The sequence below is a fragment of the Mus musculus genome, chromosome 6, assembly GCF_000001635.26.
Source record: "Mus musculus strain C57BL/6J chromosome 6, GRCm38.p6 C57BL/6J".
NCBI lineage: Eukaryota > Metazoa > Chordata > Mammalia > Rodentia > Muridae > Mus > Mus musculus.
In genome coordinates this window covers 144,752,195-144,776,642 of record NC_000072.6, presented here as the reverse complement: position 1 = coordinate 144,776,642, position 24,448 = coordinate 144,752,195, and the positions used below count along the sequence as shown (strand labels likewise).

General features: G+C 44.8%; 1 protein-coding gene and 1 long non-coding RNA gene across 7 annotated transcripts in view; one reads left to right on the top strand and one right to left on the bottom strand.

Moving 5' to 3' along the window:
- Sox5 (SRY (sex determining region Y)-box 5) overlaps positions 1 to 24,448 on the top strand; it is a 953,863-nt gene that overhangs the window by 5,645 nt on the left and 923,770 nt on the right. The window lies entirely within an intron of this gene.
- On the bottom strand, positions 16,572 to 17,342 carry Sox5os4. Of its 2 annotated transcripts, none has more exons than XR_378133.3 (2): positions 17,082 to 17,342; positions 16,572 to 16,974 (listed from the first exon to the last, which is right to left on the bottom strand). It is a non-coding gene; the product is annotated as an SRY (sex determining region Y)-box 5, opposite strand 4 (long non-coding RNA). The 2 variants fall into 2 exon arrangements; XR_378134.3 differs by having other exon boundaries at positions 17,086 to 17,339.

Here is a 24,448-nt window from a genome sequence, read left to right as displayed (position 1 = left end):
TGAGCTGGTTGTCTTGTCAGTTCACCCCTGCTCTTCCCTCCCTTCCAAACCAGTCCAGTTCCTCATGATACATATGCTCGAGGCTTCATTTTATACTTTAAACTTACTTGCTTGAGTGTAAGGTTTTTTTGAAAAACACAATCACTTTCTCAAGGCGGAGATCAACACTTTAAAATATTGATCCAGTTAGCGTCTCTATATGACCATTTACAATGTGGTTTTATTAACGATATTGTATTTGGCATGGATATTGATTCTATCTTTTATTCAGATAAGTGTTCCTTAACTCATTAACATTTTCATCCTATATAAATAGGTAAAGGCAAATAAAAATGCTCTGCTCTGAGCGTAGGTCTCTCTGCACACTTTTCTGACAGCAGATAGGTGTGAATGCACAGAGGAGAACAGATGTGGGAGACTGATGAGGAAGAAGTTCAACTGACTAGCGTAGCTCAAGGGTGGTTTGGCTACGGAAATAGAAACATCTGTAGAGGAGTCCACTGTCTGGAAGGACTGCACTGCGAGGGGCCTGAAGCTCCCACTGTGTTCTTCTATCAGGGAGGAGTCCATGTCTGGCCTCTGTGCTTAGTGGTACCTAGCCACAGGGCTGCAAAAGGGTCCACTAGACTCTCAAAACAGATGTGACACAGCCCTGGCCTTAATAGCTCCAGGTTCGGTCAGGTGGATCAGCCATCAACAAGCTAACAAAACACCACCACCACCAGAAACCATGGGGGAAGAGGGGCAGTTCTTTGAGTTTTCTGGACTTTTTTTTTTTCATCCTTTGTAAAATGAGCAGGATACTTCCTAGTCAGGGTTAAATGAGGCTGTGCACCCATAAGACACTGTGCTGTGCATAGCACAGAAGGAAAGCTCAAAAAATATATTGCTCCTTTCAAACACACTCAAAATGCAACAACCAGGTGTGGATGGATACATCGTATCAGATGGTCCTGGGTGTATTTAAACAAGGGCTATTTCGCATAACTGGAAAGTGGTGTTCCTGCAAGGGAGTCTTCAGGCTTACCTTTTAAAAGTCTACTTCTTCCTCCTGTTTCAGTCGGTACCCTTTGACTCCACACACCAGAGCAGAGAGACCACCTGACCTTGACCATCCTCTGGTAACTCCCAACAAAGTACCAGAGAGGGAACTCTCATTTCCTTACCTCTGTAGGCTTTCTGTTCAGTGGAGCAGCAATGGACTCCAGGCTGCATTTTATCTCAAGCCTCAAACACCTCCCGAAGTCTTTGCTCCCCTGCGTGACTGATCCTAAACCAACTTACAAGCGCCACAAAGTGCTGAACTCAAGTGGCCCTCAGCACCAGCCCCTGCTGGGATGAGACACAGAGCCACCAGCACTTTGTTGCGTTAGATTTGATCGCTGCCATGAACAGCCCTTCGATTGTCAGCTAAGAGCCCCTTCAGGGACTTGTCCCTTAATAGGAAGTCTCTTTTCTTCCCTCCTGTTGTAACTTTAAATTAAAAGAAACTGTGGAGGAGTTGGTGGTCAGGCCTCACTTCATTCTTTTTCCCACTGGGAGAACAACATCTGAGAAAAGGCATTTATAGGACTGAGAATTGAGTTGTTGCTGTGTGGGGGTGGGAGAGAGGGCACTGTTGAGAGTGGGGGTGGGGATGGGGTGGGGAGCATGGGGGGCACTGTTGGGTGTGGAGGCAGGGCGGGAGGCAGTGATGGAGGGTGGGGACCACACCACTTAGACTCAACTATCCAGGTAACCCTTGGTGATATAATGCAGAGGGTGGCCTTTGTGATTACCAGGGAAAAGTTGTGAGCACCAGGCTCTCTCTCACCTGGCCTGTGATTTTTTTAGGTGGTTTCCCATATATTGTTTTCTGCCCCAGATTTTTTAAGGTGGTTCTATGTTGTACTGTGGGAAAATGGCATGGAGATAGCTTCAGAATCTGCAGAGGCTGGGAGGCAGGAAAAGAGAGCTAATTTTTGACACATTCCGCAGACAGGGAGCCCTCTAGGGATCTGTGCCCAGGGTATTGACTGCTTATTGTGAAGATTTGACATCATTTTTTTTCCCAACAGTGAGTGATCATGGGTTACTGCGGGTCTCTGCTTAAAAACGCACATGGGTGTCACCATTGGAGAGGGTAGGAAGATTTAACAGTGCTCAGATGATGTCTTTTCTAAGATACTGATTGATTCTTGTGTGTGTGTGTGTTCGCTCATGCACGTGTGTTTACACACACACACACACACACACACACACACACACATTCATGGGTGTTCAGGTGGTATATGCAGTGGAGGGAGATATTGATGCCGATGTCTTCTTTAGTCTTCCTCTTATATTTTGAGACGGGATCTCTCACTGAACCTGGGGTTACTGATTGGCTAGACTGGATCCCACCTGTCTCCAACCCTTGGGTCACAGATGCATGCTGCTGTGCCTGGTGTTTGGCTTAGGCATTGGGGATCCAAATTCAGGTCCCTATGCTTGTCCAGCAAGCATTTTATAGACTGAGCCATCCCCAGCACCCTCTTCTCCCTGCCCATTTAATTCTTTTCTGGGTGGGCCTGGGCACATGCCCTGTGTTGTTGCTGTTACTTCTATGTGGGTGATTTAGAATTGATGCAGGCTCTCATTGTCTCATTTGTATCAGTAGAGAACCAGGGTTGTTTTATGTGTAGTATCGGGCAGCCTGGGGTTTGCCTGTAAGCTCTTGTGATGTGTGGTGTTCTTCTCCGGTGCTGGCACCCATTCATAGTGTCTGGCAGGATCCGTCTCATTAATTCGCTCTTGCACTAGAACTATTTTTGAACAAGTGCATACTGTCTCTTACAATTCTGTCTTGAACTTTCTTCTTGACTCATTCACAGACAGCATTGTCAACCTTGGCTCCCACAGGATGCGGCATCTTTTCCGCTTCAACCAGGAAATTAAGTGGTCATTTTATGTATGTAAATATCTCTACTGCTAGCCAGGCAGTGGTGGTGCACGCCTTTAATCCCAGCACTTGGGAGGCAGAGACAGGTGGATTTCTGAGTTCCAGGCCAGCCTGATCTACAGAATGAGTTCCAGGACAGCCAGGGCTACAACACAGAGAAATCTTGTCTTGAAAAACAAAAAACAAAAACAAACAAACAAACAAACAAACATCTCTATTGCTAAAGAAACATGAGGAAGCCATTCTTTATTTGTAGGGACTTCATCGGGTACCCAGGTATTCTGAATTCCAGCTCCCTTTACATGTTAGCATGTGCTGGCTTTTCTTAGTTTTTGCCTTGCAAAGTACTTATTCTCATGGCACCACTGTCCTTTCAGCATTGTGTTAATAATATCCCTGGAAATGAAAAGTATGGTGAATACATTCTGCCTAGTTTGAAACTATATAGTGAAAAAAAAATTTTCCCCTGTGGGCTGGGGATGTGACTCAATTGATAGGGTGCTTGCCCAGCATGCATGAAGCTGTGGGCACTGTTCCCAGCATGGCATGACTCAGGCAGGGTGGTGCACCTTTGTAATAGTGTGATATAGAGGCAGGAAAGTCAGAATTTCGAGCATGTCCTTGGTTCCACAGCAAGTTAGTAGCTAGCCTGGGATATGTAAGACACAGTCTCAGGAAAAACAAAAACGAAAAAGCAAAAAACAAACAAACCAAAAAACCAATAACCCAAAAAAACCAAACCAGAGGTAACAAAAGAAGTTATGCTCCCTAGGCTATGGGCTTGCCTCCTTGGCTTTCATTATAATGCCTAGAACAGAAAGGACACAGAACTGAAGGCTTGCTCGTGAGCAGGAGAACAGTCTTGGACCTTACAAAGGCAGCTTTGCATGATGTAAAGTGGCCGGATTAACATCTCTGGGGCTGTTTATCATGTTCTGGGAGTGGTGCGGGATGCCTCGTGTAACTCCTATTCGTTGTATATCTGCCCCTTTCCACATGTGAGCCACAGATTGGCGTGGTCACGTGATCTGCCCACCTCCCACAGCTGCCATTGGCAGGACTGTCATCACCGGACTTTGGTCTATTAGATGCTGACTCTTTCCCTTTGGGTCAAGGCCCTGCTGAGGGTCTGATCTCTGTAAGATGGGAGCGCTAGCAATGGCTTCCTGACTATCCCACATCGTGGGGGATCAGATGGTAAAAGCAGTGGGAAGCCAGGAGTGAGCGGTAATTTGTAAAGACTGTTTGTACTCATTGGTTTTAACCATCAGTTTGCTGCAATCTTGGATCACGTGGGCAGAGAGGCTGAAGGAGTGAGGCTTAGGCTGTGGACACGCCTCTGCTGGATTGCCTTGATTTAATTGGTGTAGGAAGACCCAGCCCACTGTGGGCCACACTCACGAGCTGGATGCTCTACTCTGGGAGAGGGAAGAAACCTAGCTGTATACAAACAGCAGATAAGCAAGGATGACACTTCTCTGCTTTGGACTGTGGGTGTGATGAGACTAGGTGCAAGGGCTCCGGTCTTGGCTTCCCTGAAACAATGTAACGAATGGGCCCTTTCCTTTCTATGTTACTTTTTGTCAGGGTATTTATCACAGTGACAGAAATGAAAGCAGAACACTGGTTATCGTTAATAATCACCCATTCCACACATCAACCCCAAGCAGTCAGGGAACAACACCTGGATTCACATTGATTTACTTACTAAGAGTTGTTTTATGCCTGTCGGTAGCAATTCTTTATACATAAACGCTGACCACAAAAGGAAGGACAGCACCTTTTGGTTGCTCAGTCATATCCCCTGGAAAGCTTTCTGGGGCATAGTGTTAAAAATCGAGTCTTTTGTGTTCCATTCCCCACACAGACCTTAAATCCTCTGGTTTTACCAAGTGTAACTGTTGATTCTTTGGCACTTAGAGGTTTGAGATCCTGTGGTAGGTAGCATTTTGATTTGCCTGGGTTGGTAGTAAGTTGCACGTGTAGATTATGGGACTAAAATGAGGCGCTCAGAGAATAGAGGTATTGGTGAGATAGCACAAGGCTGGCTGTTGGGTGACTAGAAACATGCCCCCTTATGGTCTCTTAGTTCTGAATTTAAAATGTAAAAGTGATTTAGTGATTTTGCACATATAGAACATTAGTATGGCTGAAGCCAGAGTGGGAGAACCTGACAAAGAGAGGCAGTGACCCGGAGCCAGGCAAAGGTGGTGACCATGTCACATTTAGCTTTGAAGGGATTTCCCAACAACCAAATCTACAGTGCTTAATAGTCTTTCGAAGACCAGAGGCCAGACTGCTTTATATTCCAAACACTTGGTACAGTCTCAGGGACATAGTAGGTATTTAAAGATATTTGCTTGGCTTGTTTTCTTCTGTAGTGCTGGGGTCAAACTCGGCCTGTGCATGCTAGCTATGCAAGTGTTCTTTCACAGGGCTCTCTCCCTGCATTGTTTAAATGAACTAACAGGAGCAGAAAGAATGGGAGAGTGATATGTACAAAACACTAGAGACTTTGATTATGGTTACACTAGACCCATCTCCCTTTATCTGTGGCAGACACAGTCTAAGATCCCCCAGATGCCTGAAACTGTGATAGATCCGAGCCCACTTCTGTTTTCCTCTGTATGGACCTAACTATGAGGAAATTTATCCTTAAATAAGGCCTAGTAGGTACCAGTAGTAACCAGTAACAAAATGGAACAACGGTTATAAGATGCTGAGCGCGGATGTGGGCTCTCTGGAGACTCCCTACTGTGTGTGCTCATCCTTCTCGTGATGAGACGAAGCAAGGCGAAGGACACAGGCACTGTGACATAGCATGGGGTGATTTTATCATAAGGGTCATTTAGACATGAGTACCATGACGCTGCTGTGACAGTTTGCTAACCAAGCTGGCTGAGTGACTAGCTGGCCGGGGGGTGGGGGATGGGGGTGGGGGTGGGGGTGGGGGAGTGGGGGTGGGGGGGTGGGGGTAGGGGGTGGCGGTGGGGGGAGGGCATTCACAGAGCAGATCCTGCAGAGGAAAGTGTTGCTCTTCCCAGGCACAGGGACGCTGAGAAGCTGGAAGATTCCCTCATGCTTTCAGCATGCTCTTCCTTTGTAAAGTTCTGAATTGCTTGCTTGTTTCCGGGAGTTCTCTGACATTTCAGACCTTAGCTGCCATGGGTGACTGGAACCATGGCTAAAAGGTTCCCTGTTTTTCTGGGGACAAAAAGATGCTGCAAAGGAGCTATGTGTGGAAAAGAGATGTGTGTGGATTTTAGTTAGACCAATGTGGGTTTTACAAGTAAACAAAGCACTGGGGGAGAGACAGGATCAAACCTCAGGTACTGTGTTTCTTAGCCCCAGAGTAGCTGTGGCTCCAGAAAGATGGGAGCCCTGTTTGTTCTAGTCGCCATGTGATCATGGCATTCAACCAATACCTACTGAACAACTGACAGGACTTCCCCACCAGCTAGAAAAACACACACACACACACACATATATATATATGCTGGCCAGAGATGTCATGTGAGAAGAGTGCATATTGTGCTAGAAGGTAGGCATACATTGATTCTTTCACTGTGTATGGATTATGGTCTCCATGTGTAGTAAGAGGATGGTTCCCTCTGCAACCAAGCCTTGCTCTGTGGCTAACTGAACGTTGTCTTGTACTATTATGCAAATCCACAGTGCTCCAGAGAGTAGGTGGAACTATTTGATAACTATTTGGCCAAGGATTCAGTGGATGAGTGAAGGGGGTTGGGGGGGCTGTCCTGGTGGTGAGGTCAGAGGGAACCTGAAACCCATCAAAAGGAGTTATTCCCAATGACATGGGATCCATAGATATTAAAGGAAAGATGCCCACAAGGTAGTGCTCATAGAAGTGATACCAGCCCCACCAGAAGAGGAAGCCATTCATTCCAGCTAGAAAATGTACAGGGAGGAGAAGAAAAAGGTACCACGTCTTCTAAACCTAGCGGGAGTCTCAGCACAAAAATGGCTCTAATCCAAGCAGTGTAATATTAACATTGACGTGCATCTCATGGCTCCAGCCCTGCGAGATGCTTTGGAAATAAAAGGAGATTGTGTGAGGAATTAGCAACACAAGGCATTTTTTTAAAGTGCTTTATTGCCAAGACCTGTGATACTGTATGAAATCCATGTAGCACTCCCCCCACCCCCACCCCCTTCCTCCTGCTGCGCTTAATTTCGGAATCTCATGCTATTACCTATCCTCGGAGAGAAAAAAATAATCACTCTCTGTTAACCCTTAGAAACCAAGTCTCACACTGTACTTGCTCTCAGCTTGTCTCTCTGATGTCTCTCAGGAAGAGGAAAGGTGGTGTGTTTAGGTACTGAGTGTTTGTCAGGGGAGCAGAGTATTTAACATTGCCTTAGGGGGTGGCACTGGGGTGCAGGAGTAGGCTGCAACCAAGTGTCGAAGGCAGAAGTTTAGAAAAGCCTCCAGCAGTTTGAAGAATAAGGGACCTGAGTGAGCCAGCAGAGAGTGGCTCTGGCATGAGTCCAGAGCAGAAGCCAGAAGTGGGTTATAAAAAGGCAGGAGGCAGGAGTCGGAGGGAGTTAACTCTTCACAATGTAGGTGGCTATCTTCTGGTGACAGGAAGACTTCTCAGGAAATGTCATGCCCTCCCTGGTTCACTGTTGGGCTGCACTGCCTGTCTCACTTGATGCTGGCTGATCAGTGGCTGTCACTAGGCTCTTTGCTAAACAGCTCTTTTCCTGAGACTCCCTGGTGACCTCCCTCATGTGCAGAAATTGTCCCATTATCCAGACAAGGAGCCTGAGCTTGCCCAGAACAGTATAGAAATAATGGTCCAGCTGGGACTTGAACTTTGAGAGCTCCGATTCTGGGGACCAGGCTTCTACCCATGGTGACATAGATCCTTCAGAAGGATGCCTGCATTTGTCCCTCCCTCCAGGACCTAGCCTCTCGCCCAGAAGAGCTGCAGTCTCCCAAGCCCAGCATTTTCCTCGGCAGTGAGCTCTATTTGCTGCTATCAGGCTAAGCTTCCTGATGTGCTTGCTATTTGGGTCACGTTGCCCCTTTCTCAAAAACTCAAAGCATGGTGTGCTACACATGGATGGATCTTGCACTTCGTAGGTTGGTTTATTAGGGCCTCTGCGCTCTGGTTCCTCCCCGTCTATCTCATCAGGCTTGTTTGAAAACTTCCCTTCAGTCTCCTGTTGATTTGCTCCAAGATGCACACAGTTGTGCAGCTGACTTCCCTGACTGCCCGCAGCACCTGAGCCTTCTAAGCCACACGCAGCCTGGTACAGAGGCTGTGGCCACTGTACCAAAGCTACCCGGGACTCCCAAATCCCTGGGGACTTCCTCCAGAGTGTTATTTTCTCCATCTGTTTCAAACCCTCCCATCAGTGGACTCCTTGATTTCCAACCCACCAGACTCCATTATTTGGCTCTCCCAGCCTTTTCTCCGTCTTTGCCCTCATTCAGTAACTAACACATCTTCACAGAGCACCTCGTATGATTGAGTCACCAAGCTACTTCTGGAGGATCAGTTGTATGTAGGACAATATTGATCTGTTCAGGTGGATTTCACGTCTATGGAGAAGGAAAACTAACCAGATAATAAGCATCACTTAGAATGTTACACTATGCACTTCTCAGAAGGGTATATACCCAGTCAAAGGAGGCAACTCTTATATCTGAAGGCAGCAGCAATCAGCAAAAAGATCCCTGCCATCAGAAGCCACAAGTGAAAGACAATGTGGCATAAAGGAAAGGCGAGAGAAGGACTGGACACAGACCATATGGTATGTTTGCTCAAAAGCTCTGAAGAAAGACAGGAGTGGATATTTCTCTGCAATGTTTCAGGTAGTGTGGCGAAGTAGAGGGGAAAGGCTGAGAGGTGAAGCCAAAAGGTGCTCCCATCAGATCTGGGAGCATCCCAGGCAGGTTAGAGAGTCAAGTCTTCCAAATAAGACTGACGAGCAACGCAGGAGCCTCTCGAGGAATCCATAGTGTTCCTGTCAATGCCGACACACCACACTGAAGAGGCAGGAGTGGGGTTGGGCAGAGAAGGTTCAATGTCAGTAACTTACCATAGAAAGACTGTATCCAGATCATTAGAGATGCAGGCACACCACAGATCTCAGACAACTGGAAGAAAGGCTGCCTGCCGGCTCTACGAGTCTATCCACTCCAGAAACCAATGAAATAGCACACTGTGAGGTCCCCCTAATATTCCCATGATGAACGGCTCACACAGCCAGTTAAGTCCCTGAGGACTCTGATGGTTGAGAGAAAGTTAACATCAGAGTGTGCATCTTCATGTTGCCAGTTTTGGTCTTGCCACAGGTCTTGCCATATCTATCTATCTATCTATCTATCTATCTATCTATCTATCTATCTATCTATCTATCTATCTACCCATCCCTCCTCCTACAGTAACCTGAAATCCTGCTCATCCTTTGCTTTCTGAATTCAGCTTTACTTTTCCCCAAAACTCCTCACAGAATACAGTGGCCGAAGATCCACGCCCACCCCACCCTCACCACTAGTTTTCTAGTATTGGTTATATGTTGTTTTGTCTGTCTGTCTGTCTGTCTGTCTGTCTGTCTGTCTGTCTGTCTGTCATTTTCAAAACCCGGCTTGAGACAAGTCAGAGGCATCTAGGAAGAGGGAAGCACACACAGTTGAGAAAATGCCTCCACATCAGGTTTGCCCATAGGCAAGTCTGTAGGGCATTTTCTTGATTGATGACTGATGAAAGGGTCCAGCCCACTGTGGGCAGTGCCACCCTGGGCTGGTGGTTCTGGGTGCAGGCTGAGCAAGCCATGGAAGCAAGGCAGTGAGGAGCAATCCTCCGTTGCCGCCGCATCAGCTCCTGCCTTGACTTCCTGGTCTGACTTTCCTGATTGTTAGACCAGGATGGAAACGTAGAAGGCAAATGAATTTCTTTCCTCCCTAAGTTGCTTTTGACAATGGTTTCATCGCAGCAATAGACAGGAGATGGAGACACACATATTGAACTATATGGTGATCAGATTGTGAACATGCTTTTCTCCACAGAATGCTGTGAGTTTGTGTTGGGCACTCTGACGCTGCACCTCAATAATGCACTCCTCCTTTGCTGCTTCCTTTACCTCCTTCATTTTCTCCTTCCTCACCCTTGCTCTCTTCCCTTCTTCTTCATTCCCTCCCTCCCTCCTTCTCTTCTGGGTTGTACATGCAGGTATTAATTCATAGCTGTATAGAGCAGGGGACAACCTTGGCATTATTCATATGGAGTCAGCTATCTATCTAATCTATTTATCTATTCATCTATCTATCTATCTATCTATCTATCTATCTATCTATCTATCTATCTATCATTCTATCTATCTATCATTCTATCAATCTACTTATCATCTATCTACCATCTATCATCTATCTACCATCTATCCCTCATCTATTATCTATCTATCTATCTATCTATCTATCTATCTATCTACCTACCTACCACCTATCATCTATCTACCATCTATGTATCTATGTACTATCTATCTATCTATCTATCTATCTATCTATCTATCTATCTATCTATCTATCTACTTATCTACCTACCTACCTACCTATCTATCTTTTTGTTGTTTGTTTTTTGAGACAAGTGTCTCTCTCACTGGCCAGACCTCACCAACCCAGATAAGCTGTCTGGCCATCAAGGATCCAAGTTCTGCTTGTTTTCACTGCCCTGCACCTAGGGTTACAAGTGCATCTGAAAGTCTTGTTTACACAGACTCTGGGGTTTGAACTCACGTCCTAATGCTTGTAAGGCATGAGTATTATCAATTCTCCTCATCCCTCTTCTACTTTCTAACTGAGAAGTTGAGCTCCCACTCTCTGATTCCTCATCTGCAGAACAGGGGGTGCTCACCCCTGTTGACAAATCAGCCCTGAGGAACTCATGATACAGTGAGCACGCAGTAGGAAAATGTCACCTCTGGCCCTCTGGTGAGTTTCACCATGAGATATCTGGTGAGTTTCACCATGATTACAACTTAATGGTTGTAAAAGTTGTTGTTTTTTTTGTTTTTGTTTTTGTTTTTTTTTTAAAGTCAAATCTGAGTTTGCCTATTGGAATTCAAATTTGTATTTACATCAATGTATCATTTCTCTCAGGGCTACAAATATCAATAGATCTTGGGGTTTGTCTATAAGAATAGTTATAGAGGCTGCCTGCTAGCTTTCAGTGAGGTAGAGTGATTGACAGTAAGACCCAGATGGAAAGATCTGAGAGCACATAGGAGCCTGGGGAAGCAATTCTAAGTCAACTATTGATTGAGTCGAGCATTGCACCCACCATATAAACTCATGTTAAAATAAGATGTTGGCGTAGGCAGGGCAGTGGTGGCACATGCCTATAATCCCAGCACTCAGGAGGCAGAGGCAGGCAGATTTCTGAGTTCGAGGCCAGCCTGGTCTACAGAGTGAGTTTCAGGACAGCCAGCGCTACACAGAGAAACCCTGTCTCAAAAGAAAAAAAGAAAGGATGTGTCAACCTCGGGCCTCCGTGATAAAACCATTCCCGTCCTAGTGACAGACAACACTCACACCTCATCTTTCGGTGCTGTGCTTCTCAATCATCTGCTCTTCCTGTGTTCCCAGACTTGGTTTAAAAAGACGCATCTCTTGCTCTCCCTGCCCCTTGCCTCTACTCCTCCAAAGCACATCTTTTCTTGTGTTGTCCTGATTTAATTCCATCCTTCAGTAACGTTAGGTTAGGTAACAGACCTGCTGCCAAAACAACATTAGATATTAACTTTAGAACTGTTTTGGTTTCTTTGAGTGACTTATGGCTTCTAACCACGCTCACAGTTTTCTGGATAGCCACTTGGCCACAGCCGATGAATAGTGTTACTGGTAAAATTTCACAACTTTGGGGCCAACCTACGATCAGTTTATCAGCTTTCAGATATTTTCAGATATTTTATTTTCTTAGACTTTCTGCAGCATGTGTATCCCTTTACTGTCTGTGTGTGAAATGACGGATTCCCCTGAAACATGCCATTGCTAAGGGGCCAAGTTCAGCAAAAGAAGGGCGCGGATGTTGCTCTAGCAAAATAGGAGTCTATTCCATGCAGGCGGAATTGCATCTGTCAAGGATCTCAGAGGTGAGATACAGCCAGGGGTTGGTGAAACAACAGGCAGGTTGGTGCTGGTGGAGCCTTAGCAACGTAATGGGACTGGCTGAAATGAGATGGTGGCAGATCAAGGCAATCTCTCCACAAGCCATATCCAATAACTTCCTGTAGGGAGTGGGGTGAGAGGAATCTGCTGTTGTGAAGTAACATGGTTGCTATTGTTCACCAGTGCTCCAGTGACAGAATGACCACCATGCTCACCTGTCAGGTGAAGTGATGGATATCCTTGGATATTTGGTGCCACATGGAAACCAAGGGCTTTGTGTTTGCCGCATGCCTGCATGCTTGCACGCATTGGTCCTTCGGTTACATTACATCCAGGGCAGTGCAGATGGGAAAGTCCAGTTTTCTAATATTTAATGACATATATTAGGATCCCCAGGAGACAGTCTGTGATCTGTAGGTTTGTCACAGCTGGATTTTGAGGGGAGAGCTCTTGGGGATGCTACCTGAGAGGGGTCAGAGGTGCAGGGTGAGCAGATGGGGGAACTGAATGGAACGGTCACCCTGGAAGTTAGATTTAAAAACAACAAACCTGGAAACCAAACAATCTGCCTTTCCCTCCCCAGAGCCTCACTCCCTCTCTTCTCTTCTCCCTCCTGCTGACCATCCCCTCTTCCTCCTTTTCCTCTCTCCTCCCCTATCTCTGTGTTGGGAATGAATCCCAGGGCTTTGCACAGATCAGGCTACAGCTCTGCCACTAGGCTACGTGCCAGCTCTTGTTCTTTTTGTCCAGGGTTTCACTACGTAGCCCAGGCTAGCCACAAACTCACATGCCTCCTGATTGCTGGATTGCAGATGTGTGTCACTGCACCAGTAATAAAGCAGACATCTGCAGGGGTGGGGTGCTGTTTTCGATTTCTGGACCTGGAAAGAGTTTATGATCTGAAGCAATGAAGTTGGAGGTAAGGTGGCTGGTTGCCTCTTCTCAGAAGGTGACAGTGGTGGCATCGCTATAAACTGGAAGGGGAGGCAGATTTGCTTCTGGCCTGGAAGTGCAGACCTGACTTCATGGGCTCTTAACAGCTACCCTAGTCGTTGGCCCCTCCTCCTCCCCTCTCTCAACTGGGTGTTATGTTATATAGCTCAGGCTGGCCTCAAAATCCATAGGTAGCTGAGGATGATCTTATACTTCTGACCTCATCTCTATGGTCTGAGTGCTAAGAGGCACACCTAGTATCAGTACACCTAGTATCAGCCCACCTAGTATCAGCACACCTAGTATCAGCACACCTAGTATCAGCACACCTAGTCTGTGCTGTGCTAGGGACCAAGTCTAAGGCTTTATGCATGCTATTACCAACTGAACTGCATGCTCAGCCCTTCTAGTATTTTTGCTCTCTCTTTCTCTCTCTCTCTCTCTCTCTCTCTCTCTCTCTCTCTCTCTCTCTCTCTCTCACACACACACACACACACACACACTTGGAAGGTGGAAGGAAGGAAGAAGATCAAGAAGTCAAGTCAGCCATATATTACATTAGATACTATCTCAACTTCTCTCAGGGTACACGTCTGTGTATATACACACACTGTATATGTATATGGAAAAAAGAATACATATTAAACAAAGAATGCAAATAAAAACTATAGAATTTCATTGTTTGTGAGTATACTTGTTCATAGGGATTGATTTTGTGTGTCTTCCCCAGTTGCTCTCCACATTATTAAACATGCCATGTGTTTGGGTGTTTTGCCTGCATGTCTATATACCATGTGTGTGCCTGCTGCCCACAGAGGTCAGAAGAGAGAACTGAATCTTGGGTCACCTGCAACTAGTGTTATAAGTATCTGTGATGCTGTCATGTGGGTGCTGGGAATTGAACCTGGGTCTTCTGGAAGAGCAGACAGTGCTCTTAACCACTGAGCCATCTCTCCAGCCCGCTCACCTTAGTTCTTGAGACAGGGTATCTCACTGAAGCTGGAGCTCATCTGGAGTGTCTGGCCAGGAGCTCCAGGGGTCCTCCTGCGTTCTCCTCCCAGTTCTGAGATCATAGGCATGCACTCTGCCACCAAGCCTGACTTTTATGTGGGTTCTGGGGATCCAAGCTCAGGTCCACCTTACCATCAGCCCATCTCCCCAGCCCCAGAAGTTAGCGCATTTTATGCTAGCGCTTCACGAGAGGCATTTTTCGTTTTGGTCCCACGGTGAAGATGGGATGGGAGGGGGCTGGATTTCTGGAGCATGCTTTCTATACTAAATGGGGAGACAGTGTCTTAGAGGATCGTACTCTAGCTTGATGCTATTGGGTTTAACCTACGCAACCATTTAAATGATGCTTTATGGGCGCCTGTGTTTAGAAGCAGATTAGAGGAATAAGATAAGTTTTGGGAATATAGCTACAATGTTTTAAAGTATTTGAAAACCCACGGAAGAGTATCTGTGTGTGCGTGGGCGTGTGAGCATGTGCGCACATCTGTTTATATGTATGAGTGCCGGCCAGGGTCATAATGACTTAACGTTTCCTTGTCTTTAGCAATTCCTCGTAATTGACTGAAAGGTTGGGGCCACACTGACACCATTATCCCTCCGCGTTCCTGGCTCTAATGTATGACCCACATCCTGCCTTGTGTCCTAAATGCTTTTGAATGTTCTTGTGTTGCTTGTCCCGCCCCCCCCCCCTCGGATTCATCAATTTGTAAATCAGCTAAGTGCAGTAATTAAAAGCTATCTTTGTTTGTGCCATCTCCATGATAGAGGACCTGAAAAGATAAAAGATAAAAACCTTTCATAAATATAATAAGTCCCTCCTGTCTTTTTGGAATTTTAAGTGTTTGTAAGTTGTTGGGTTTTTTTTTCTTTTTCTTTCTTTCTTTCTTTCTTTCTTTTTTTTTTTTTCTTTTTTTTTTTTCCTGGTAAAACTCAGCGTGGTTTATAAGAATTATCACAGAGTCATCTTGTGCCTGGACTCTAGATAGCTTGGTTTTTCTTATTAACGTCTCTTTTATTTTCTTAATAAAAATTCATTTAAGTTATGTTCCCATTTTTACATTTAACAGTCCCTCTTCAGAAAACATTGGTTGCTTTGGATTTCTTGGAAGGAGGAGAATAAATAGAGCACGGTTACTGCTTTTCATTACAGGGGAGAATGAGATGGCAAGTGGCGGATACTTAATGTCTTAATAAGGATACGGCGATCATGGCTGGGTCCCTAGGGAAACCTAACTGTGTAATATTAAATATAGTCCCTAAGTTAAAAGGCAGAAACCTTGTTATGTTGCACAATGTTATTTTAAATAAATAATAATTAAGATTTTAAAAACTATTACACACATGATTTTTTTCCATTTTTTGGCTTAAGAACCCATACAGTCTCACAAAAAAGATGGATATGGGCAACTATTTGGAATTAATGATAATCAATTTAACATAAGTAATGTTGTATTTGAACCATCGTAACTCTCCCACTGAGCTACATGCCAGCCCAACCTACGATTCATCTCAACTATTGGTTACTCATTCAAATCAGTTTTACTGGGAGTCAATTCTTTCATATATATATATATATATAGCATTTCTGTCATTATAAATTTGGTAATGAAAAGTTTGGAGCTGAGACAAAAGGATGGACCATCTAGAGACTGCCATATCCAGAAATCCATCCCATAATTAGCCTCCAAACGCTGACACCATTGCATACACTAGCAAGATTTTGCTGAAAGGACCCTGATATAGCTGTCTCTTGTGAGACTAGGCCGGGGCCTAGCAAACACATAAGTAGATGCTCACAGTCAGTTATTGGATGGAGCACAGGGCCCCCAATGGAGGAGCTAGAGAAAGTATCCAAGGAGCTAAAGAGATCTGCAACCCTGTAGGTGCAACATTATGAACTAACCAGTACCCCGGAGCTCTTGACTCTAGCTGCATATGTATCAAAAGATGGCCTAGTCGGCCATCACTGGAAAGAGAGGCCCATTGGACATGCAAACTTTATATGCCCCAGTACAGGGGAACACCAGGGCCAAGAAGTGGGAATGGGTGGGTAGGGAAGTGGGGGGGGGAATGTATGGGGGACTTTTGGGATAGCATTGGAAATGTAATTGAGGAAAATACATAATAATAAAAAATATTTTAAAAAAAGAGCGGAGCACTTCACAGTCACTCATTATAAATTGGTGAAAAAAAAACTTTCATTAAAAAAAAATTGGTAATGAAGTTACAACAGTGAGAAAAGAAGGCTTGGGTACTCCATCAGGAAGCTTATAATCCAGTGAGAAAAATGAAGTTCTCACAGCTCCTGACGGTGGCACATACAGAGTGCTTTCCTTTCTGGTATAATGAACTGGTGGAGACACTTGTCGCTTAGAAACCATAGAAGTGCAAAGTGTGTGGCATGTGAGTGTGGGCATGTGACGCTTCAACTGATATCTGTCATTGTTTATCAGTGGATTGATATCAAGCTTCCCAGTGTCAGGTACGGCTCTCTTGGACCAGGATGTATACACACACACACACACGTTCATTTTTGTTCCCAAGTTATTATAAATGGCAGAAAAGCTTAAAGGCATTTGATAAGAGATTTAAAATTCACAAATTGCTAGTTTTAAAGAAACATCATCCAAATTTCTGAAGTTATATGATGCCATTGAGGTTTTTGAAGTTTCTTAAAAACATGTTCTATCCTGTCCAAAGAAATCAGTTTGGTCCCAGGAAACGTTCATTCTGATCTGATAGTTCATGACGCATTTCCATGTTTAATTAAGGCATGGAATCAGTCACAATCAATGCTCTAAATGGACTTGGGGGTTACCGACAGCTCAGTGGTGAGAACCGCAGCTGGAAGAGGCCGGCATGGGTTGTTCCAAGTGGTGGATCACCTTCCAGGGAGGACAGAGGGCAGCAAGGGCTTTGGGGGTTTGTGGCTGGCCGCATGCATCTTCAAAGCTACATGTGGGATGCACACAACCTGTTGGGAGGAGATACAAGGTAGTTGTACATACTTAGGAAATTCCAGAACTTTTTCCCAAGAAAAAGAGTTTGGGGCTGTCGTAAGGAGTAGAAAATTCAAGCTACCTACGTAAGACCACATGGAAGGTGAGGGCAGAGAATCCCTGACAGGCGGCTCTGAAGCAGGTTGAAGCTTGGAATATCGGCCACGGAGTTGGCTCCGAGGGTGGAGCTGCAAGATCAGAGAGCAGAGCCCTGGAAGTTGCCCTCTGACCCCCATGCTTTCGCTGTGGCAAGCATGTCTCCTCACCGGAAACAGTGCCCTGAAAAGCTTGGGCTGTGTAGAAACTAACAGGTCACTGTGACTGCAGAAAAGAAAGGCAGTGTTTGTGTGGGAGGAGATTGGTAGGCAGGGGCTGTCTCATGTAGGACCTTGTGGAGTTGGTTTTTTTGTTTGTTTGTTTTGTTTTGTTTTGTTTTTATTTGTTTCTCCCAGTAATAGAAGCAAGGACAAGGAAGTAACAGAGAAAAGGTTGTGATTTTAAAACATCCTCTGGGTCTGGGGGTAGCGCTCAGCCTGTAACACGCTGGCTGTGTAAGCCTGGAGGGCCTGGGGTCCACTTCCAACATGCATGTGAAACTCTGGGTGTGTCCTGCACGGACATACAGCCATGTATGTTTAAGCAGCACTGATTAAACTCAGGATTGTTAGTGACTACAGCTGAAGTTGGGAGGGGGACAGAGTTGGGGACACTAGGATGAACTGGGTGGAAGCAGTGGAGGATGGAAAGGGTCAGAATATGAGTACTTCAGAGAGTAAAATGCAAAATATTATTTTTTAATAAAAGCAGGGTGTGGTGGCACACTTATAATTCCAGTTCTAGTTCTCTCTCTCTCTCTTTCTCTCTCTGTCTCTTTCTCTGTTTCTCTCTGTCTCTGTCTCTCTTTCCTTCTCTCTCTCTTTGTGTGTGTGTATGTGTAAGACTCTGTCTCAAATAATACATGGGTGACTCCTGAGGTCCTGAGGAAGGATACCAAAGACTGTCCTCACACATTCTACATATAAACCCCTCCCGGCACAAACACATAGACGTATCTCACACACACACACACACACACACACACACACACACACACACGTACACACACATACACACACACACATACACACACACACATACACACACACATACACACACACACATACACACACACATACGCACACATGCACACACACACACATACACACACACATACACACACACATACACACATACACACATACACACACATACACACACATACACACACACATACACACACATACACACACACATACACACACACATACACACATATACACACACACAGAGAGAGAGAGAGAGAGAGAGAGAGAGAGAGACAGACACAGAGAGGGGGCAGGGAGGGAGGAGAGATCATTGAAGCTGTTGTCTGTAGAAGGGGACAGAGGCCTTTCAGTCACAGTCACGTGGTAGTCAGTGAGAAGTCATCACCTCCACCCCTCTCTGGAGTTTAGCAGATCTTGGAGCAAAGGAAGAATCAACAGTTTCAAAGTCTGGTCCCTGTCACCCGGAAGACCCAAGTGCGGCAAACCGGCCTTCTGTTTCTTTCTTTTGCTTGACTTGTATGGGAACCACGCTCTCAAAACAACAGGAAAAATGAACCGTCCTCTTAAGTTTGTACCGTGCAATCGACTTTCCCGAGTAAGGACAAGAAAAGCGTTTATCACGTCGAACCTAAAAATTAACCATGAAGCTGCTTCTTGACTTGTGAACCACGTGTAACAAAGAGATGCTTTATTGCGATTTCATCAATAATTCAAGTGCAACTTAGAGGAAAGTAGGGCATGGTGAGGAAGAGAGAGAACTTGTTCCATAATTGAGTCAATTAAATATTATGGAGCCTCGGAGCCCCACTGTCGTGGTTCCAGTGGTGAAACAACTTTCGTCAGAATGAGGAGCCTGACACGAAGTGAGACCTCCAGATCAGGAGGCAGTGACGTGCTCATGTCAAAGGTCAATGGGAAGAGCGACCCTTTGATCCGGCACAGCCGTGGAGGCCCTGCCTCTTGAAAGGTACTCCCACTGTTGGAGCTTTGGTGGCTTGTCAATGCTGTGTGGTAATAACTCAGGCTATTTTGGAGCTGCGCATACATTAGCGGTCTGCTACGGTGTGATACAATAACACGTGAGAAGTCTCTCCGATCACACCTTGTTTAAATTTGCAGTTTCTGTGCATAATCCGACCATAAGCTCCTGTCAGATTCTGACTACGTACAGGAGGAAAAATAAAACCCCAAAACACAAACCAATATCTACGAAGCCTCCAGTTTGAAGTTGCGTGTAAATATCTGTGAAGATAAGGTTTATTTTCTTTTTTAAAAAATTATACTTTTTTTGAAAACTATAAATGTTAAATCAATTTCATGTGATATACAGTAGTTTCCAAATCAACCTGAGGTTAATTTCATTGTGTTACAACGCACAGAGAGCTGGTTAGAAGCTTTGTGTCTGCTCTGTTTGATTCAGCAGACTTAAGTAAAAACACAGTTTAATTCTTTCAGGTAATACACTATCATTTATGTCTTCATGCTTTTTTAAAAGATTATCACTTGGAGTAGTAAGGCCCTTGTTCCAACAATAATACCCTGTTCCAAATATTCTGGAAAACCTCTCTCTCTCTCTCTCTCTCTCTCTCTCTCTCTCTCTCTCTTGGGTTGTCTTTGGAATCAGTTGTAAACCTAGCTTTAGAATTTTTATTTTGTTTCAAATCACATGTTAAACCAAGACTAATCATCCCCCCACCCCAGTCTCTGTGTGTGTGTGTGCATGTGTGTGTGTTTGTGCGTGTGTGTGTGTGCATGCGTGTGTGTGTGTGTGTGCACGCTTGTGTGTGCCTGTGCGTGTGTGTGTGTGCGCGCGCACGCGTGTGCACATGCGTGTACAAGTACATGGCCACATGTGTACAAACTTGGAAAGCCGTCTCAGGACAGGCTAACAGCACTATGAGTCACAGCTCAGCTTTGAGTGGTGCTCTAAGGAGACTGCTCTAGATGGGAAGTACCTTTGCATTTAGATTACTGAGTACACGTGCTCTAAAACCGGTTCAATTACTCTTTACTGACACGGTATATTAGTTTTTTACAACATATACAAAAAGTGCAAATATCTCTTTTGGAATGTAAAGCCAAAATACCCTACATAATTAGCAGCATATTTCATTATTAAGACAATTAAAGGATTACGAAACTACCACGCTAATCGTATGTTGGCAGATCCTTCAAATTAATGCCCTTACCTGGAAACACTACTGAATGATTTTGTTTTATTTAAATGCAGCCATTTACCGTCTGACCTGTGAGTATTTCATTAGCGTCTGACACGATTTATACTAATTTTCATGTCGTTTGAAGGCCACAGCACTTACAGTTTTCATTTCAGGTGACCTCTTCCTACATAAATAATTGACCTAGTTTTCAAAAGTACTAATGGCTGTTTCCTTAAGCGCCCCAAAGAAACCAGAGCATTTCACATGCACGGATGGTAGAGGAATGGGTTCCAAATATGTTCACAATTTAAGAAACCTGGGGACATTCAATATTTATCTCTTGACTGATTTATGCCCTGAGTGAAAACAAAATGGATAAGTTAATGAGCAGTTATGTAGCACTTTGCGTGGATCTAAGTAATGAGCAATTATGGAGAGCTTGGCCATCTCCACATTTTGAACAACAATGTTGCTTTTTTTTTTTGTACATATGTAGAAAACAAAAGATGCCTTGCCTAGACCAGCTATGCTGAGTAGTTGTTATTTTTCCAAGCCTGAGAATTAGACTGAGTTCCACACAGCAACAGGGAGAGAGAGCATTAAACTGCACCTTTGTTGCTGGCTCTTTTCTGAGCTCGTGTTGCCTATGTCTTCCTGCATTAGGCCATAGCACGGGGGATGAAATATCCATTTTGTAAGGACACAGCTGGTAGGGCAGGGAGATAGCTCAGTGGCTAAGAGTGCTTGCTAGACAGGCATGAAACCTGGAGACTGAAGTCTCAGAACCTTAAAAGGCAAGCATGGCTGCATAGACTGGAGGTCCCGGGACTGGAGGCAGAGCCAGGTAGACTTTGAGAGCTCTGCAGCCAGGGAGTCTGAAAAGGTGGACTTTAGGTTCTACCGCTGTAAAGGTGAGAGGCCCCGCTGTAAAGGGCTGAGTGGAGAGCAACAGAGGAAGAGATCATGGCCTGCTCTGGCCTCTGTGTAGGTGATGAGTGCACATATCCGTATATTCATGGACCTGGAACACAGGGACACACACACATGTGGGACACACACATGCACACACAGAGATGCCTGCACACTCTCTGAAAACTGGTAGATTTTTAAGGACACCAAGTGTTTGCATCTGATGAACGCAATCACCCTGTGCACCGTCTCTCACCACAGCACACTCATCTATCGGAGACAATAACGACTCCTTGTTTAACACGGTATGTAATTTGTATAGAGTAATTTGTGCCATATCGATTCTTTTCCTGGTTAACTAATTGTGTTAACATTTCTTTCTTTCTTTCCCTCCTGGCTTCCTACACCTTAATGGATTTCCTTTCGCTGAACCAATGTGTCCTTGACTTTCCTGAAGTATTTTAAATGAGGAGTTTATCCAGGGTCGGTTTCTAGACCAGTAGCTGCTTCGCTCCTTAAGCAGCTTGGTGTCTGGGAATGAAGTTAGGCGCTGTTTCAGTTTTGCTAGGTTAGTTCTTCCTGAATGGGGAAAAGAGTTTCCAAGGACTAGATCAAGGTGAATCCTTCCTGGATCTTTATTTCCTGCCCCAAGGTTTGAAACACAGCTGACAAACTCCATTGAAGGCATGTACATTTCTTTCTTAAAAATACATTTCTGACAGTATCTATTAATTTTACACAGTAAACTCTGCCTTATAATACATTTCCATCTTACCCAACTCCTTGCTCTTCTCTTGTCCCCCATCCCTCTTAACTCCTTGTGGAATATTTCATTCCTAAAATCTCTAACAGACTATAAATAAAATCCCAGCAGCCACCCCATCCCCCATCAATACACTTTCAGCTAGAAAGGCTGCTTTATAAATATGCCAGAAGCTAGAAGTTTGGGTCTGGTGCAAGTGAGGCTAATAACTAATGTTTATGTAATCATGACAAACATTTGCCCTTGACAGTGGTGGGTGGAAAACTCTGCTCCCTAAAAGGCTATAAGTGTGAAAAACAAAAAGGGGTTTCTCTCTCTCTCTCTCTCTCTCTCTCTCTCTCTCTCTCTCTCTCTCTGTGTGTGTGTGTGTGTGTGTGTGAGAGAGAGAGAGAGAGAGAGAGAGAGAGAGAGAGAGAGATACTGAGTAATACCCACATCTGGCAGAGGGCTGAGGAACTGGAATTAGCTGCTGGAAAGCCTGGGACAAAGTGTTCTCATCTGACCAGCAAACTTAGCTGTGGACTTGAACTGGAATCTTCAGGGGCAGAAACCCCTTAAGTGCCTGGAAAATTGGCCCGTTGAGTCACCGTGAAGGCACTGGAACAAAACTAATTTTAAGCAGGTCAGAGTTCAGCGATTCCCTCTGGAATTCAAACTTTTAAAAAAGAGTCTCATGTTTAAGTGAAAAGGGTCAAAGTTGAGGCCCTGTTGCAATGTTTTGAATGCTTTCCCTTCAGAACAAGCAGCCCAGACTGGGGATCAGCCTGAGGAACTGCAAGTCTGGCACTTGGGCATCTGGGTTAAAACTATTTTTAAGCAGCCCAGTGCGGAGAGGTCCTCAGTTGTCTCTATTCAAAACTGTGTGCTCAGGGCGGTAACTGCGATGTTATTTAGGGCGCTGTATGCCTGGTGGCTTTGTAGAATATTGCTTCCTGCTAATGTTCCATTGGAGCATGGTATGATAGTAGTAATTTTAGAAGGTGGCATTCCTGTTCGGCTTACATCGAAAACTTCAGAATAAATAAAAAGAAACATCAACCAACCGAATGAGAAATGTAACTATGGAAAAGTACCAATGAATCTAAATTTGAGCCGAACAGATTCTGAACAGCATGGGCGTGGGACTCTTTTTAAGTTGGCAGCTGTAGCAAAAACAGTTTCCCAGGGAATGGACAGTACAGGTATGCTTTGTGTGGACAGACAGCCAGCAGAGACTTCAAAAAATTCCTTGTTGACAGCGAGCTGCTTTAGCTGTGATTAGAGGAGACGATATGAGATATGCAAATCTAATTATTTTGGAAAATGGAAACACAAGAGATTTCATTTCAGTAGCTGGCGTCCCAGTGACATCCAGAGAATCTGAGCCAGCCAAGTCTTCCACTACTCAAAAGTGCCTTGAATCAAGCTGCAGTGTCTGGCACATCTTAAGCTCCATTGCAGAACTCGAAAAGTTAAAGTGTACTGTAGGGACCAAACAGGCATTTTCTCAGTCTGAAGTTGAGGCTGTCGATGCAAATAAGACCAAAACATAATGCCTGGCTATTAGTAAGGGGCTGCTATTTCATGGGCTGCATTTTTGGAAACAATAGATCACAAACTCCGAGACCTTCTAGTTTTAGAAACTCGGCTAGAATCCCAGCCAGCTATGAAGTCTGGTCCATTTTCATAGCTCACCAAGACTCCCAGGAGAGCCACTGGGTACCCCCAATCATCCTTCTTATCTCCCACATCATCCCGCTCTTGAAAATTCTCTTCTTTATCCATTCATGAGACTAACTCTGAAGAACCTCCAGTTAGTTGTTCCATCGCTTCAACAAACACCAGCAATTCCAAGGTGAGGGATGACAGTTTGTGAGGTGTTTACTGTGTCTTGAGAAACAGGGACTCTGCCATGACTGTTTCCTTCAGTGACATAGGACAGACACACATAGTAGTCTTTTTTTTTTTTTTTTAATCAAAGTATACACACAGAGAAAGATGGAAAGCTAAGTCACTAGTATAGGATTGGACTCCTCTGACCGTTCCAGTCAGAAACTAAATGGCAAGAAGACAACATACAAACTGGGCACACTCCCTTCATGAGTCAGTTTACGAGGCAATGGTCTTGCATTTGAAGTTTTCAGTGCAGCCATGATTGATAGGAAGAATGCTTTTTGTGTTAATTTAGTGATGGGAGAGTAAGGGAGAGTCAAATATTACAACATGTCGACTGGGGAGACTCACAATAGAATTAAAATGTAGAGAGGCTTACTGCACATTCTTAGATGCCTATGGATGTCTTTATCCCATTTCATGTTTTATAGTTACATGCATGAGTGTATGTCCATGTGTGGGCATGTGTGTGTGGACGTGGCCAGCAGAGGCCAGAAGAGGGCGCTGGTTCCCTGGGAGCTAGAGTTACAGTTGGTTGTAAACTACCCCACATGGACACTGAGAACTGACCTCAGGTCCTCCACAAGAGCAGTATGTGCTCCGGGCTGCTGGGTCATCTCTCCAGTCTTGGTTTCTTTGTCTTTTAGTTACAGTCCAGACA